The following is a 12853-nucleotide window of genomic DNA, read 5'->3' on the forward strand; positions in this document are numbered from 1 at the left end:
TTAAAAAAAAGAAAAAAAACCAGAAGCCTGGGTTTCTAGTACCCCTATGAACTGTGTGCCGTGTGTACAGAGAGCCTCAAAGTGAAAGGAGAACTGAATCAGAGCAGGCAGTCCCCTCCCTCTCCTGAGGGAAGTAGTACCAACTCTTCAGACATACCTCAAAGATACAGCATTGCTTGAAGTCCTGGGCTTTTGATGGACAGCTGAAGAGTAAGGTCTTTCAGCCCAGAGCCTGCCCTGACTGTAGAGAAACTGGGAAGGCCACATACCCCACGCCCCACTTCTTCCTGTGTTCCTGATCCTATCTTGAGTTTCTACAGTGTACCTATAACGACTATAGTCACACCTCCCAAATGCTCCACGGCTTCCTGGGGCTCCTGGCTATCTCTTGGGTCTCCTGGCCGGCATTCGGGACCCCTAAAATATCCTGCTTGCCCATTTTCCAACCATAAGCCCCTCCCCCATTTAGCCATGCCCAACTCCCCACAGTCACTGTCAGAGACCCAATTTCCCTACACCTGAGTCTAGTTTCTTCCTCTAGAAACCAAGTCCCTTCTTTCCACTTTCTCAAAATGCTGCTTTTCAAATCTTAGCATTTTTTTTCCCACCCTCAGTGTCACCTTTTCTCACCTATCCTCATCCGGGTCTCTGAATACCTACTGTACTGCCTAGTTTTATGTCAACCTGACACAAGGCAGTGTCATTTGGGAAGAGGGAGCCTGGATTAGCCCATGGGTGAGCCTGGGGTGCAATTTCTTGGTTGATGACTGATGTGGATGGGCCCAGCTCACTGTGGGCAGTGCCACCCATGAGGCTGGTGGTCCCAGGTGCTATAAGAATGCAGGTTGAGCAAGGTATGAGGAACAAGCCAGGGAGCAGCATTCCTTCAAGGCCTCTGCATCAGTCAGCTCCTGCCTCTGGGCTCCTGCCCTGACTTCACTGATGAACTATGACCTGGAAGTGTAAGATAAAGTGAACCTTTCCTCCCCGAGTTGATTTTGGTCGATAGCGTTTTATCACAGCAATAGAAAGAGAAATGCTGAATAAGACATTAGCAGTCTTGAAGAGGACTTTCCCGCTTCCAAGCCCAGAGAACAGCTCCCTGTGTTTTCACTCATATCCTCCGCGTCTCCTCTCCTTCCTGCTTCTCGTAGCTTTGCTCTGGACACTACACTTTATGCCAACCGTTTTCTCCTGATCCTGGCTTTTACTTCTCTTTGTACCCTGGAGTGGGCTCCACAATGACTGACACCCTGGGGGGTGACTGTCGATGCTGGATGGACTGACTTGAGGAACTGAGTCATGGTCACAGTCGCACACGCTGGCTGAAGTGTACCAAGGAGGCGGGGAGGGTAATCTGAGGGTTAGGAGGAGAGCAGGCTGTTTCAAGCCTCTTAGCTCCGGGATTTCATGGGTCTCCGCATGTCTGAACAATCAAAGCAAACAGCCACATTAAGCTCCTTTTCTGCTCCAACCCCCCTGGCAAGTTCAATATCAGGTTGAGTGAGGTCTGCTTGGGCTCCCCTTGCCTTGCTGTAGAAAAGGCCTCCTTCCAGGGGCTGAGTAATACTTACTGTTCTTTCCCAAAAAGAGCTAGCTCCGTGTCTAGGCAGTCTGTGTTTTTCCTCTACATGCTTGTGAGTCTTGCAGGCAGGCCCTCTGGCCCGTCTGGCACAGGTGAGGCGCCTGAGGAGAGTCACCTTTCTCCTGTGGGTTCCAAAGGCTCCTGCTTTCCCATGGGGGGTGGAAAAGGCGAATTGACAGGACGTAAGGCTCAGGCCTGCCGAGTCTCAGCCTCTTGCCTCTTGCCTTCCGGCAGCAGACTGGGCCGGGTGCTAACTCTCGTGTTCACCGAGAGACAAGGTACTGGAAAGGCCAGGAGGTCAAGGAGGGATCCCTTTACTCATGTCTCCTTCAGGGAAAAGACAGAATTCGATTTCAATCTGTTTTCTGGGTAATTCAGCGTCAAAAAGCAATGAGGCCAGGGGCCTTGCCAAGTCTTTGTTTTGTTTTGTTTTTTTCCCTTTCCTCCAATCGGCGCTGGGCACTAAGGAATGGGTGGGTTTGGGGAGTGGGGGCTGCCGTGCCCTGGCTCAGAGGGAATGCTGAGCCTGCAGAAGTGGCCCATTGAGTGCTTCAGCGGGTGGCACCCCCAGCCTACTGCCACAAGGGCAGCTCTGTCCTGTAGGCCTAGGGCTCTATCCCAGTCCCACTGGCTGAGAAGGAACAACATTTCCTTATAAGGCCCTGGCTGCCTTGCCAAGGCTGGAAGGCTCCAAGAGACTGTAGCTTTCCATTCTCCTCGACCGGCTCCACTGCAGGCCTTGAATGTAGGCCTTGTTGTCAGGCCCCTCCTCTGCTCCACAGCCCCCACCCCACCCACTTCCACTCTCTGCCAGAGCCAGCCCCACTGGCTCAGGATAAACAGCCCAGAGGCCTCTCCCACGCAAGGCCCGCTGTGGCTCAGGCCTGCTGGAGGCAGCACAGGGTAGCAAAAAACAAGAGTCAGTGCCGAGCTCCAGCCTGCGTTGGGGTTACCTGACATATCAGTGTGGCTTCAGGAAAGGTCCTAACTTCTGCGAACCTGTTTCCTCTCCTGGAAAATCACTAGGCCTAGGGTCCACTGTTGTTGTTTTTTTTTTTTTTTTTGGGGGGGGGGCATTCTATTCAAAGTCTAACCAGTTAGCCCACAGCCTGACTTCACATAATACTGTATTTGATAACCCCAAGATCTGATTCCTCCACATACCTCTGCCTGTTGTCCTGCTGTCCATCACCACAAGTGACTACTGTGATGGATAAAAGAAGCAAAGAACTTGGTCACCTGCCCCAGCGCAAAGGAGCCCTACTGAGTAAATCAGAGTCATTAAGCGAGTTGCCTCATTAGCTGGCTGCCGATAAATTCGTAGAGCTCCAGTTACTCCTTCTTCAGGCCTGATCATTAATTTCCTTCCCTCCTTGGTATGAAGCGATCACTGCTATAGAGAACCGTTCTTACAAGATAAAAGAACGTCGCCATGACATTTCAGCAGTGCCGGTATTTATGTCCAAACATGTCAGAAAGATGGAACAAAAAGTCCCATACAGATAAACAGTGTGTTTCATCCTGAGAATCAACAGCCCAGCTTATGGTTCTAAGCTGAAGGTGTAATGCACTTACATACATACATACATGCATGCATACATGCAGGCAAAACACTCATTCACATAAAATAAAAACCGATAAATGTTTTTGAAAGAAGAGAAAGAAGATGTTTTGATAAGAAATCCCAGGACTAGAGGGGACTGACCTAAAGAGGCATGGTAGTTGTCTGAAAAACTAGATCCAGCTAAAATCGGACATGATTCTTCTTCCTTAACATTCTTCTAAAATTGAGACATGATATTTGTATATCTTTATGGTACAGTATGATGTATACAATGTATCATGTTCAAACCAGATGCTCTTTCATCTCACCAAACATTAACTATTTTATGTGTTGGAAGTTTTATATTCTTCTACATTTTTGGAAATCCATCATAGATTGATATAACCAACAGCTACAGAAAGCCACAACTAACTATGTTTATCCAGCTCCTGTGTGTGTCCATCTGTGCCCTGCCTTTCCCAGTCTCTCTCAGCCACTAATACACTCCATTCTTCTATGGGACTAACTTTACAAGCTTCCACACATGAGGGAAAATATGCCCCCTCGAGTGATTCTTTAAAATATGCCCACAAGCCAAGATGCAATGTCAAATCTGTTCACTTGTTTACACAACCATTCATTTTTCTATATTTCCTCAGCAAATGTGCTCTGGCATCATGGTTCTCTTCATTACTAAAACCCATCATTCGGAGATATGAGTTCTAGTTCCAGCTCTTGGCTAGATCACGAGTGAGAACAGTGACAAGCGGCTTCCCTTTAAGCATCAGTGTCTCTCAGGAGACCAGATAGGATGTCTCTTAACACTCCTTCCAAAACAAGTGTCTATGTGCTGTCCTCTGTATTACATACCGGAAGGACAACAAGATGCAAAGTGACAGACCTTGCCTTACAGGGCCCCATAGTCACGTGGAAAAAATGAATACAACTGGTGTGCATTTGGTCCTTCGTGCTAGAGAATAGCATTTGCACATACAAATAATTTCATGAGCAAATAAATGGGATGCCGTTCATAGTCCAGGATTTGCAGGAGAGTTATTTTCTTATTTTTCCTCCCCAAGATGGATGGATGGTCATGTAAAAAAAACTTCAAATAAAGTTGAACACTGGTGGTTTTTCAGCCCAGTAAAGGCAGCATGAGTGTTTTGTTTGGACCATGGCAAGTTTTTAAAAATTTAAGTCAACAGTTAGCAGCTGAGAATTTTCTCATTAAAATTCAGATTTCTAGCTCCCCTTGTAAAAGCTTACCATCTATCAACCATAAGCTGCAGTGCAGACAATGACAACCAAGCATGTCAGAGTTTTGCCTTTTTCTTTTAGAATAAATGGGTCTTGTAAAGACTCATTAAATTGTATATAGGCGTATGTGTGTGTACATGTGCGCAGGTGGCCTCAGAGGCCAGAGAGGGGCATCGGGTGCCCTGAAACTGGAGTTATAGGTGGTTGGAATCTAACTGACATAGGTTCTGAGAAATGAACTCAGGTCATCTTCAAGAGACGCAAGCACTCTTAGACACGGAACCATCTCTCCAGCTTCTACATGTTTTATTTTCTATTTTTTTTTTTGTTAGAATATACTAATTTTACAGAATAATGGAATCCACTATGCCATTTTACACATGTATATGATGTACTTTGATCATATTTACCTCTCCATCCACCAGTACCCCGTCCATCTTCTGGAGTATTCCACTTCTATTTTCATTGAAACAAACAAACAAAAAACAAACAAACACCTGACCTCTGCCCTTCCAAGTATGGTGTATTTCATTCAACATCTATCAGTTTTCCCTGCAAATCACATGATTTTCTTCTTTATGACTAAAGACAATGCCATTGTGCATAATGTGTGCACACATAAACACACACACATATATACATAGGTAGAGATATGTATACATATTTGCCTTTCATTGGGCTCCTAGGCTGATTTCAATATGGCTACTGTAAGTAAATGCTCCCAAAAAAGGTATGTGTAGCTATCAGAATATGATATGCTACCCTTGAATAAATGGAAGTACTACCCTTGGCTTTACCCTGAGATATATGAACCCCAAGTAAATATCCATCATGACTTCTCAATAATGAACTTTTAATGTTGCTGACAAAATAAGGGGTGGGTGGGTAGAAATAAGATAGATAGATAGATAGATAGATAGATAGATAGATAGATAGATAGATAGATTTGAATATTTGAATGCAAAACCAGGCATTTATTAACCAGCTAATATTAGCATGCTTAGATATTTTACTGAGAAAAAAAAATGTTTCTAAACCTGGAAGAACACACCTAATGTCATCTTCCTTTCCCTCAGGATACTTGATCAGTGACTCATTGTCTTACTGTGACATGGTAACCTGGCTCTCCGAAGAAAAGGTCTCCAGTTTGTAGAATTTGCCAAGTACTGTGTATAAGTTTTGCTGCCATGAGCAAACTCTGGACTACTTTAAACCTTAGCACGCAGCATTTCTAAGGTTTAAGCCATTCTCTCTTGTAAGCCAGTATAGAATTCTTAACATCATATCCTGTCTAATATGTATGGAACTGTAGAATTTGTGCTACTCCTTCCTGACCCAGAGCCCTAGGATGGAGACAAGAAATAGCGACATAAGCTATCCTTGCCCCCAGAAATGGCAGTCTAATTCAGTTGATACACCTAGCACCTCTACAACCATCAGCCATCGGAGAGCCTGGTCTCTAGTTTGGTTCCTTTTGCTGTTTTTAAATTTCGTTACCAAAGGCAACTTGGGAAGGAAAAGTTTTATTTTATCTTATGCTCCATCATTGAGGGAAGTTGAGGCAGGAAACTGGAGGCAGAAACTGAAGCAGAAGCCATGAATGGACGCTTCTTGGTGGCTTGCTTCCCATAGCTCACTCAGTCTACCCTCTTAATAGCATCCAGTACCACCAGCCTAGGGCTAGCATTTCCCACAATGATCTGGGTCCTTCCACACTAATCATCGATGGAGAAAGAGCCCAATAGACTTGTCCACTGTCTAATCTGGCAAGGCTATTTTCTCAGTTGAGGTTCCTTCTTCCCAAATGACTCCTCTAGCTTGTGTCAAATGTCCTACCCCAAATCAATACTTGATAACCCATTGGCAACAAAAAACTTATTACACTCAAAACAAGATTTTTATGTTCCTAATGGAAGTCCAGGGTATTCTACCACTAAGTTCCTCCTACCCCCTGTCCCAGCTGAAACCTTTGCCCCTGAGTCCTTCTCAATCTCCTTTTTCCACCGAGAAGTAAGTGTTACATGACCAACTCCCAAATTTGCCTTAAAAGGTCTAGTGGCCTGCAACCCCTTGCAACAATTCCAAATAGGCCCATTAACTCTCACCTAGAGGCCTGTTCATCTGTTTTCTGCATGCCTGCTCAGCTTCTCGTATTCCCTTTCCCAAAGATAACCAGAGGGATCTTTTAAGAACATGAATTAGATCATTTACTTCCTTGTTTCTTACCATCCAAGGGCTTCCCACTGATCTCTCTCCTCTGTGTGCATCCCTAAATATTTGTAATAACCAGTTCCTTCTCTTTCTTCAGAATATCATTTAAAGCCTTCTTTGCCCATCCTACGTGTAACACAGTGATTCCCTATTCCATCAGCCTGCCCCCTCCCCCTGTCTCTCTGTCTCTGTCTGTCTGTCTATCTGTGTGTCTCTCTATCTCTCCTAAATTAATAATTAAATGAGTGAAGTGAAGAACTTTGATAATTCAAAGTTTTCTCCTGGCTCTCATATTTTGCAAGCTTGTGGGAAGAGTGCATTTTCACACTTACTGGTGTGGTTCCAGCTAGTGAAGTGGAACGGAGGGAGGGGAACGGAGGAAGAAGACACCAGCATTCAGTAGCAGGGGAGGCTCCCTGGAGGAAGTGATAGATGCACTGGAATTTTTCAGCGCTAAGAATAACTTAGCAGAAAGCATTTGTTATCTTACAAAATCTAAGCTTCATTTCAATTGCCAACTCTCCCAGTGAGCCTAAAATGTCATTGTGTTCATAAGAAGTTGATGGGCACACTTTTCAGGAATATCTACCCTGCCTAAACTACGTTGTCCTTAAATGGCAGTGGGCATGTGTGTGCGTGTGGGTGCATGCGCGTGTGCGTGCGTGCACAGGCTCAAAACACACCAATTACCGGGTTAATTCTGACACAGATAAAGAGCTTGCAGAATTTGCCCAGAGGCCCACTGACTTGACCCCCTTCACTGGCTCCATATCTGAAGGAAGGATCTGTTCCACACCTCAGAAAAGGCCCACTTAGGACAGGAAATGAGTCATCTATGTCCCACAGGACCCCTCACAGGTTGGACTACACTAAATATGAAACGTTATGCTGGAACAAAGTCATGACATGTTTGTTCCTTCCCATACTGCACAACGTTTCACAACCTCACAGTTCTTTGCCCCGGAGCTTTCAGAGGTCTGTGAAGATCACCAGTCTGAGCCTCTTGGTCTATATGGGGGAACCAGTGGCCCAGAGAAGGTGAGTGCCTTGCTCAAGTTTACACAGACTACTCTCCAATAACTGCCCTGAACACCGGACAAATGTTCCATAGCAACAGGTCAACTGATGACTAAACTTATTACATTTTTTTTTGTTTCTTTAGTGCTTATATGCAATTTGTTAAGCACTTATTCACTATAGGTAATTGAAAAGAATAAAGTTTTATCAAGTAAGATCTGGTAACATGGAAATTCTGGAGCATCCAAAAAGAATCAGCTCAAAACACTAAAAGGAGTCATTGAAAGGGAAGCTATGAAAACCCATGTCTACTAATAACAAGAGGAAAATGTCATTTGAACTATCTGTAAAATACTATGTCATTTTAAACAAGCCAGACGATGAATCATTCTCATTTCTCTATCTATAGATGCAATGATTTATCATTTTTGGTAGCTTAAAATCTGTTTTTACAAGCCACCCAATCACATACCAGTCTGTGACTGGTGACATAAAGTCTTGGAGGTTGGAGGAGAACATTAACTCCAAAGATAATGAGAGGTGTTTGCGTGGGCCTTTCCAATTGTCAAGGGCACAGCTGGGGTTTAGTAATTATAGCATTTCAAGACAGGCACATTGAAGGTTGATGGGGCTTGATGGCCCGCAGAAATCTTTTTTTCTTTTCCTATGTTTATAGCTAGTCTGAGAACATGCAACAGACCCCTCAAATGGTAGAAAAATTTGAAACAAATTCTGGCTTCTTAGAGTACCCTCTTTCCTTTATCTGCCTCTACTGTCTCCCCTTATGTAAAAGAATAGAGTTGAAATAGAGTCAGGCTTTCTGTTTCAGAGTCCTATAAAAACAAGATTGGATGGTTTGACCAGTGGTCCTCAGACATGGAGTGCCCCCAACCCTTTGGCCCTTCTTCCAGAGCATCTAATGTCCTGAGTATGGGAGAGCACCCACGAACCAGCACTCTAACAAGCATTCCCAGCTCATCCTGACACACTTGACATGGAGCAAAGGTCCTGGGACCCTGCCAGCCCTCACTCTTTCTCCTGGTCCTGTTTATCCACTGGTCGATGACACTAGTCCAGGATCCTCTCTGAGCTTCTGCCCTGATTCATGCAACAGAGCTTTAATGACTTGGGAATTGGCTGTCCCTTGCCTCCAGTTGCCTTGGTAGTTCAAGTAGGCCATGTGCTTGCAGAAACATTTGACTCAAACCTCGTTCACTTCTGCAGAACAGTGTGAACTGTGTGGCGGCTGAGGGCTCCCAGCTGGTTCCTCCATGCTGCATGCCACCCACAGTGTTCTGGCTGTGACCTACTGTCTTCTACAACAGGCCCAGCCTACAATCACATGGCTTTAAGGGCAACCTCTGAAACCCACTTCCTGTCCCAAGCAGGAATGTTTGGGAAGTGGACTGATTCCATCCAAAACATTTCCTTCTTAGATCTGGAACCTATCACACCCACTCCCTCAAGCTCACCCCACAGGATGACCCTCCAGGTTAGCTACGTTGAAATACTCAGAGAAAACAAATCCTGGAAAGAGAGTGAGATCCTTAAAGAGGGGAGATGCAATTCAGAGCAGTGGTTCCTTTTCTTTCCCTTGCTGTTTTAATGAATCCATACAGCAAATACAATTTTTTTCTTTAACATTTTCACATTCTCAAAACTGGAGAGCCAGCTGCTGTAGACTGGCCTGATGGAGCTCATATTCATGAAGTCTCTGATTCCTCTAGGAAATAAAAGTTCTGGTTCCTTCCAATGCCCTAAAACTAGAAGCTGTCCTGGAAATGACTTTCCCTATCTATAATTACCCATCATTCCCCACTGGGTACAGGTGTTCTCACTTAGCCTTTTCGAAGGTTGAAGACTTCCACAAATACCTAGATTCTACATGTTGACTCTGAACTATTTCTTATTTAATTATTTATTTACTTACTTGCTTGCTTACTTACTTAACGTGCATGGGTGTTTTTCCTGCATGTATGTCTCTATACCACACATGCTCATTTCTCTTCCAGGGAAGCCAGAAGAGAACATTAGATCCTCCGGAAGTGGAAGTACAGGCAGTTGTGGGTCCCTAGGTAGGGGCAGGGAATTGAACCAGGTCCCCTGGAAGAGCAGCTCTTACCCCATGGGGCAGCTCTCTACAGCCCCTGTTGACTGTTTCTCTCAAGGGTCTTCTGAGCCTTGTGTTTTAAGATTCAACACATTTGTGAACGTTTTTCTTCATCATCTTTAAATGCTTTTTTATTTCTATATCCTTCAGGAGGTAACAAAGCAAAGCTATTTTTGTGTCTAAAGCACAAAATACCTGTCTATGGAGGGAAAGTCACAAATTGCAGTTTGTGCACAAAGACAGTTCTCAAAGTCCCCTGGCATTCTCCTTGGCTGAGAGCGGCAAGTGGCTGACTTAGCCCAGTCAAGTTTGTCTGGTTCTCATTGACTAGACTATGCACTGGCCCTCTAGTTTTTGGCGAAACTATGGTGGTATAATGTGACACACGCTTCTAGGAAAAGTTTCATACATAATTAGCCAGCACTGCTAAATGGGATCTACAAGAAGTTAATTTCCTTTCTTTACATGCTTCTAGTCAGCAAGAGATGAGGCTCCACGCTCCCAGCCTGGGCTGATATAATTTTAGACAAAGCAAAGCAAGCGGCACATTCTTTAGCTTATAGACCTTAACCACCAGTATGGCTCATATTTCTGTTTGACCTTTACTGTCAATGTGGCCCATTGTATGGTATAGTAGATACTAATTGTCAACATGGCGTACCATTTGGAAGCTTGCTAACTATTGTGAAGTCATGCCCCCTTGGTCTTGCCTTGAATATCAATCCCCCTTTGGCTGGCTGCTGAGGCAGCGTGGAAGGGCAGTGAATGGCTGGAACTCCGTGCAGTGGGCAGCATGTGGCTGGCTGACTGGCAGTCAAGCCCCTGTGGTCTAGAAGCTTGAGGTGGTCAGGCAGGCTTCAGCCAGCCGAGCTGGCAGTCAGGCCCTGGAAGTTCAATGGCAAATCTCCAGGGAGGAGGGGAGGCCTTCCCTTCCCAAGAACAAATGATGAATCTCAGGCAGCCACTGTGGAAAGCTGACGGTATCATACAGCATGCAATCACTCAGCACCCAGCACATTTATTTGAAATCAGGGATTTATAAACCTTGGGCAGTGAAAGGGGTTTCTAGGATGAATGTGTATGATTCGCTGGGGTCAAGGGTGTCAGGAATACCTGATTTAGATGTAGTGGTATAGTACCTCATTTGCATGCAGTAGCACAGTATCCTAAGGAGAGCATAGTACTTCAATATGCAGTGGGTGACAGAATAACTAAGCCAGGATGCCAGGGCGTCTTATTAGCATAGGGTATGAACCTCCAGGAATCCCCAAGCAGCTGCTTATCAGGAAAGGGTCGGGCCTATAATTTTCCTGGAAGACTATATGATACTCCTTACAAAATCTGGGGTTGCCAGATCAGGTGGAGAGAGAACTGTGCTGAGAAGAGGGAATCCACCCTCCTAGACCTAGCAAAAGGCTATCTGGAAAGGTCAGACTTCAACTTTATCCAGCAGAGTTCCACAAACAGTGACTAAGACAAGGGGTGGGCCCCAAAAGTAACCTACAGAAAAACAAAAATGAGACCTGGAGGGCAGAGATGAACAACAGCTCCAGAAAAGACTGTCAGAAGAAAGGCCAGCTCTATCTACAGAGATAAGTTGGTTCAATATTCTTTTCTTTTTCCCTCTTTTGCAGGCAATTCCAGTTGGGCTTTTGTCATTGAAAACCAAAATAATGAGGACCTCCCCTAGCAGTTGACTTGGAAAGGGACAGGAAGGAGATGAGGGAAGGAGGGTGGGAATGGGAGGGAATGTGGGAGGGGGCTACAGCTGGGATACAAAATAAATAACCTGTGATTAATATTAAAAAAATAAAAATTAAAAAAAAGAAAACCAAAATAATTTTATTGAATGCCCCTTTAACTATTACTACTAAACAGACTTCTGTATACCAAGGATTCCTAGTTGGAGATCACTAACCAAGCATGGAAATAATCAACTCTAAATCTAAAACTCCTCAGATCGTTGATTATTGTGAGATTATTATGTAAGAAAAATTCTCAGGGCCAATGAGAAACAAAATTACTTTACTTGTGTCACTGTTTTTACAGACAACAGGCAACCAAGAAGTAGGCCAGGTTAAAAAGCCATGGAGAAAGTCTTAGGAGTCCTTAGAAAGTACAAAATGGTACTATGAATGTTCAAAGAGGAACTTCCAGAAGGTGTTCTTAGAAGCTTTCATAGAGTAAGGCATATTGGAGTTGAGCCTTGAAGAATTGAGTCATTGGGCTATACTACCTCTTAATCTAGCAGTGAGAAGCTTAATCCCAATAGTGATGCCAAGTAGAATGCTAACCCAGGCTTAGGATAGAAGAGTAGAATAGCTGTTACTGGCTCCCTGGGCACAGTAAACGGACTCATGTAGCCTTCATTTTGAGATGAGGCTCTGGCTATCCACAGGTCTGATAAGATGTAAATATAACTTTTATTCACCAGATAGAATTGTTGTCTCAGAGGCTTACTGCTGAATAAGCTCCCCCTTTCTAGTTCTTGCTGAACTCTGATTGACTGGTTCAACTCAGCTGTTGTGGTCCAAACTCCTCTCCATGCTGACTGATTCACACTGGCTTCTCTCAGCTTCTGACTGAATTGCTCTGCTTGGCCTCAAAGTAATGCTGTTAATCTGTTCTAATTTTCTGGATCATTCTTATTCTCTGGCTCATTCTATCTCCACTTGAACCTGTCTTTGTAAAATTATCCCAGTGAAACTGCATCCTCCCACTTTCAAAATATCTCTCTCTCTCTCTCTCTCTCTCTCTCTCTCTCTCTCTCTCTCTCAGGTTGCCTCTCTTTCCTGTCTGTTCTCCTGAGAGTTGGGCCTTAGACTCATTCTGTCAAGTCTTTCTCTGATTGTTACTTTGTGTGCCCCTCAATTAGATGTCACTTTCAAACATGGCTGCTTCCTTCAACAGACTAAGTTTACCTTCATTGTTTGTGATTAAAAGTCTGTACTAAGGTTGTGTCTGTATTCTAGCCAGATTATACTATAATCCACAGCATGTCTGCATTCTGCCTGGATCATATCTTTGGATGTGATCCCTTGCCAATGCATCCATGTTGATGGATTAAAGTTCCTCTACAATAGGGACATGAAAATACAAGGGCTCCCCACCTGTAAAATCATCTCATGGC

At 44.3% G+C, this 12853-nt stretch overlaps 1 long non-coding RNA gene across 2 annotated transcripts in view; it reads right to left on the minus strand.

Moving 5' to 3' along the window:
- LOC132648516 (uncharacterized) overlaps window positions 1-2152 on the minus strand; it is a 221050-nt gene extending 218898 nt beyond the window's left edge. For both annotated transcript variants that reach the window (XR_009586915.1, XR_009586914.1), the window contains exon 1: window positions 1575-2152. This is a non-coding gene — a long non-coding RNA (uncharacterized LOC132648516). The remainder of the gene's footprint in view (window positions 1-1574) is intronic.
- Between the last annotated feature and the right edge of the window lie 10701 nt (window positions 2153-12853).

This window comes from Meriones unguiculatus, chromosome 17 (genome assembly GCF_030254825.1).
Source record: "Meriones unguiculatus strain TT.TT164.6M chromosome 17, Bangor_MerUng_6.1, whole genome shotgun sequence".
In the NCBI taxonomy this organism is placed as follows: domain Eukaryota; kingdom Metazoa; phylum Chordata; class Mammalia; order Rodentia; family Muridae; genus Meriones; species Meriones unguiculatus.